Below are 5,874 nucleotides of genomic sequence, written 5' to 3'. Positions count from 1 at the left end.
ATTTTCTATGAAGACAGAAATGAAGATTTGGAGGCATTAGCCAACAGCTACTTGTGGTCTAGCTAGAGGTATTGACAGTATTAAATAGCTAGAGATATTAAAGCACTGCAATACTGGATGGTACTGAATGATAATATAACAGCATTTCCAGGTTCATTTCACATTGATACACATTTTAGAAGGAATATTATAGGATCACACATATATATGCAATTACTCATCCCAAATTTCATGAAAAGCTTAAAAATATTAAAAGAATATAAATTCACTATCATTTGGAAGAAAAGAAAATGTGCCATCTGAAAATACTTTGGGGAATCTCTGAAAGGTAGTAAAGGGGACAGAATCGTATCTCTGGAGTCTCAAAACTGAAAAAAAGCCTCAGTGTAAAACAAATGCAGGAGGCTACATGAGGCTCAGGAAGTTCTGAAATTGGCAGACAAAATGACAGGAAAGGGTCTGAAGGCAGCTTTGAAATGCTAAGTTGATTGGCCCAAGAGAGACATTGGCAACTGGGCTAAAGCACCAATATCATTTCTAGACCCCAGGCAGGCAAATCTGAACCAACCCCCCTTTAAAAGCACTCAGTGTACTTTCTTACTAGTGACCCATTGAGTAGTCAAGAAAGGGCAGAGTGCAAACACCATTTTTGGAAGAAATGGCAGCAGGCTATGTTGTTTTGCTTCAATTGATGGTATGATGAGGTAGAAAAGTAAACAACAACCAGGTACAGAATGTGGAAAAATTTGTAAACTAATCCCATGACAAAGGATTGGTATCCAGTACACATGAAAAACCCAAAAAAACTTAATAACAAATAACCCAATTTAAAAATGGAAGGATATGAGTAGACACTTCTTAAAAGACAAACAGCCAACAAATTGATGAAAAAATTCTCAACTTCATTAGCCATCAAGGAAATGCAAATCAGAACCACAATAAAATATCATGTTACCCAAGTTAGAATGGCTATTATCAAAAAGATGAAAAATAACAAGTGCTGATGAGGATGAGGAGAAAAAGGGAGTTCTTACACACCATTGAGAGGAATTTGAATTAATACAGCCACTACGGAGAACAGTATAGAGATTCCTTAAGAAACCAAAAACAGAAGTACCATATGACCTAGGAATCCCATTTCTGTGTATCTGTCCAAAGGCAATGATATCAGCATATCAAAGAGACATCTGCATGTTCATGTTTTCTGCTGCACTATTCACAATAGTTAAGATATGGAATCAACCTAGATGCCCATTAAAAAGTGAATAGATAAACTGTGGTTTATCCACAATGAAATACTATTCACTCATAAAAAATGATATCATTTGCAGCAAATGGATAGAACTTGAAGACATTATACTAAGTAAAATAAGTCAGATACAGAAAGATGAATGCCTTACGTTCTCTCTCATATGTGGATTTTTAAAAATTGATTGGATTTTATGATAGTAAATTACAACAGCCTGGGAAGGGCAGAGGAGGTTGGGAAAAGGGTATTATTATGTTTGGATCTTGAATGTTCCCCAAAATCTCATGCATTGAAGGTTTGTCCCCATGCAGCTGTATTCAGAGGTGGAGATTTTTGGAGGTTATTGGATCATGAAGGTTATGACCTCATAAAAGGATTAATCTATTTATGGATTCATAGCTTAATAGACTTTAGAGGAGGAGCTTTATTATAAAAGAAGTTCTTTCTTTGTTTCCTGGTTGTCTTGACACAAGCAGCTTGCTCCACCCTGTGCCCCCTACCATGATGTCTACCTTATCACAGGCCCAAAGTGATGGGACCAAGCAACCATAGACTGTGTCCGGTTTAGCTATGAGCTATTACCCTAAAGTTCATGGGTAAGATAATGAAAGAATTTTCAGAGGTGAAATTATTAGGTTATAAGAGCCTGAACCTAATCAGTGGATTAATCCAGTGATAGGAATTAAGTGGGTGGTAACTGTAGGCAAGTAGGGTTTTTTTGGAAGAAGTAGGACACTGAGAGCGTGCACTTGTGGCTTACGTTTTGTTCTTGGTGAGTGGAGCTCTCTGTCTCTCTGCTTTCTTGTTGAGTATCCTAAGCTGTTTTCCTCTGATAAACCCTTCTACCATGATATTCTACCTCATCTAGGGCCAAGAGCTATGGGGTCAGTCAACCATAGATGGAACCTCTGAAACGAGGAGCCAAAATAAACTTTTCATCCTTCAAGTTGTTCTTGTCGAGTCTTTTGATTACACCAATGAAAAATTAACTAAAATCGACTGTAACCTCTGGAACCATGAGAAAACTAATATATCCTCCTTTTAGGTTGTTTTTTTTTTCCAGTTATTTTGTCACAGCAAAAGAAAGCTAATGAACTCAGGTATCCAAACACAATTAGGTGGAAGTAATAAGTTCTAGGGCTCTATAGGACTGCAGGGAGACTAGAGTTCACAGTAACCTAACATATATTTTATGAACAATTAAAAAACAGTAGGCAAAATCTCCAAATACAAAGCAATGATAAGGAAATGGAAATATTAGTCATCCCTAACTAATCAACATGTATTGTACACATGTATTGAACCCATCATACTGTACGTGTTAATATGAACAATTATCACATGTTCATCATTTACATGTTAGAAGAATGCTAAACAAGATGAAAATGTTAACTACTCTAATTTGATTTAGAGGAACAGGTAGCCACCTTACATAACACCTCTCACCAGGGAGGGCACTCCAACTCTCCAATAGTCTCTGGAGGTGAACTACAATTACCACAATCAGCATCCTCAAGCAGGGTGGCAAGGACAAATAGGAGCAAACAAGAATCACCAGACATTTGAATAAGAACAAAACAAACAATGGTACCAAGTCCAACCAACTGAACAACTAACATCTGAGAAAACAAAATTAAAACAATAATCCAGGGGGGAAGCCCTTCAAAGTGAAATTTATAATTAGTTACCATGGCATGTGTTTGTAAATATAGGGCCTTTAAAGGAATGATTAAGGCAAAATGAATCCATTTGGGTGGGTCTTAATCGAATCTGACTAAAGATTAAGACAAGAGGAGCCCAGACATGTGCACATAGAGGGAAAAATCATGTGAAGGGGCAGCACAAGAATGAGCCACGCCAAGCCAGGAAGAGAGGCCTGAGAGGAAATCGGTCCTGCTAGCACCTTTATCTTGGATTTCCAGCCTCCAGAACTGTGAGGACATAAACAGTTGTTGATTAAGATACCCAGTTTGTGATGTTTTATACACACACACACACACACACTACATACCTTAAAAACATTAACAATAAACTGCTAAACATCTGTTGTTAACATTTTAATGTATATAAGAATCATTTTTAATTTTAACATTAAAACTGTTAACATTTTCATCTCCTTTAACATTCTTCTAAAATTTTTTTGATGAACATATAAGAGTTGTACATATTTATGGGTATGGTGCGATGGTTTAATACATATATATAATATGTGTTGACTACAAATGTGTATACACACAGATTTTATTCAGGGCTGCAGATCAAATCCAAGACTTCACATGTGCCAGGCAAACACTCTACCACTAAGTTATACCCCCAGCCCTGAAATTTAGTTATTTTTTTTAAAGTTATACAAATAGAATGAATTAGCTAAGAATGAACTGAAGAACTAGAGGATCAAATACTTCTCCCAGAATGCTATGCAAAAAGTAAGACAGAGAGCATGAAGGGAGAGAGAAAAGACATGAGGGGCAGATTCACGAGTTTTAGCATCTGTCTGGTTTAGGGTGAGAAGAGATAATAGAAAAGAAGTAAGACCATAAAAGGCACTGAGGAAAATTCCATAGAGCTGAAAAACACGCGGATAATTCAATGTCGAGCAAAGTGAATAAAAGAACCGCAGCAAAACATATCCACATGAAAGTTTCTATATCCAATGACAAAGAAAATCCTCAACACTTCCAGGGAGGAAGGGTGGGAGGCTGATCTAATGAGCCAGAATTAGTTGAGTATCTATAATCATGACATTGGGTGCTAGAATATGTGGAGGTACCATATTCATGATTATAAGGAAAAATTAACATTCAACGTAGAATCCTATTCAAGACAAACTTCAAAAACAAAATAAAGACACTTTCAGATATCAAGGAGGCAGAAAGCTTATTTATTCACCTTTTCGGAAATAATTTCTCAAATGTATCTCCAAAACAATCAAAAATAAAATACAGTGAAAATAAAGGTCATAGAAAGCAAAGGAAAAAGTGGCTATATCAAGTTATTAATGTGGGTTTTTTTTTAATTTAACAATTGTTTATGACCAAAATCACAAATGATCTCATCATGGTAGCTACAGGGTTAGGAAAGAGAACAAAATAGGAGCATATTTCTCTGGTGAGGATAATGTTTAGATACTTATTAACTCTAGATTTAAAATTGAAAAACGTGAGCTTAAGTATTCATTTGTGAGAAATGTATACCTATGAGAGTCATTAAGCAAGGGATGAAGGGTAACTGCAAGAAGTAGTTGTTAATAGATGTCTGGTGGAGTAAAGAAAGTGGGCTCTGGAAGTAGCTGGGAGCAATGACCTATCCTGGCCTTTTATGCTGGAAGACAGGCCAGTAACCAAAAGCACAGAAAGGGCTCCAACCCCTGCTCCCCATTTACAATATGATTTTATTCATGGCACTAACCTTGGAGTGATGGTTCATCCATTGCTGAAACTAACATGAACTTGTAAAATCGCTGTGCAAATACATAGACTAAGATCAGCCTTTTAGCATAAGGCAACCAACCCTCACGTGCACACACACACACACACACACACACATACACACACACGCCAGTCACTTTCCGTGTTTGTATTCCTCCTCTCCTTTGACAACATTCTATTTAGGAATTTTCAGTCATCTAAGCTCTGGGACACGGGTAGGAAGAAGGTGACATGATGGACTTACTGAAATTGAATCCCATTATGTTTTAGCAGGAACTTAAGAGGACCTTCATCACAGTCCAGGATCTCCATGTAAAGCTCTGTTGATATCACTGGTCTCTGTTACATGCATACAAAAAGCTGTTGTCATTTTCACATGCTGCTGAAACCAGGTAGGGTCCCTCATACAAGGACAGGACTACAGAGAAAGGCATTAGGATTCATTTCTTAACATCAAAAATATGTACTTGCTGATTTAAATGTTGCTTTGGGGTATGTTGAACTCCCATCTGTATTTGTTGTGTTGTTTTAAATGTTCCTCCTTACATGTCCCTTCTTTACCATTTCCAAGCCTAAGTACTGTGGGTTATCTGCAATCAGTCATTAATGTTTTAGTTACCCTCAGTTAGTGAATACTTGAAGAAATTGGGAATTCTTGAAGCTCTGGTAGTTGCTCAAGAAAAAGCCAACAAATAATAGGGTATAGAAAAGCCTCAAGTAAAACTAGATGGGTATTGTTGGGTACCCATGACATAAGGATACACAAAGTCTTTTGTGTTGCAGAGTCAAAATGTGTCATCTAAACTCAATAACAACCATCTTAATCTTTTTAGCTAAAAAAAGGGGGGGGGGGGCGTGCCTGGTCATTTAAACCTACGTTATTTGTGTATTTAAAAATGTTTATTTTTAAGACTTTTCATTTTTTGATTCAAGATAGATCAAAGTCACATACACGGAAAAAGTCACTTAACTTAAATACATGAGAATATCTAGGCAATTTTTTTACTTATTAAATTTCTAGTTAGTGGGGAGGATTTATGAAATAGTTCCTTTAGCATTCCACCTTTGTTTTCAAAAGACTTCTTTTTAAAATCATTTCAGATTCATGGCTTAAGACATACATCACACTTAAGACATGTTATTTTGACAAATGAATTCTTAATTTGCCTTAAAAATATCATCCTGGCTTTTAATTTA

General features: G+C 36.4%; 1 non-coding gene across 1 annotated transcript; it reads left to right on the top strand.

Annotated features, from left to right (window-relative positions):
* The first annotated feature begins 568 nt into the window (after positions 1 to 568).
* LOC143409053 (small nucleolar RNA SNORA21) lies at positions 569 to 705 on the top strand. The gene has a single exon (XR_013092567.1). It is a non-coding gene; the product is annotated as a small nucleolar RNA SNORA21 (small nucleolar RNA).
* Positions 706 to 5,874: the final 5,169 nt, after the last annotated feature.

This window comes from Callospermophilus lateralis, chromosome 10, assembly GCF_048772815.1.
Source record: "Callospermophilus lateralis isolate mCalLat2 chromosome 10, mCalLat2.hap1, whole genome shotgun sequence".
In the NCBI taxonomy this organism is placed as follows: Eukaryota; Metazoa; Chordata; class Mammalia; order Rodentia; family Sciuridae; genus Callospermophilus; species Callospermophilus lateralis.
The sequence above is the reverse complement of the archived record's forward strand: the minus strand, read 5'-3'. Positions and strand labels throughout refer to the sequence as shown.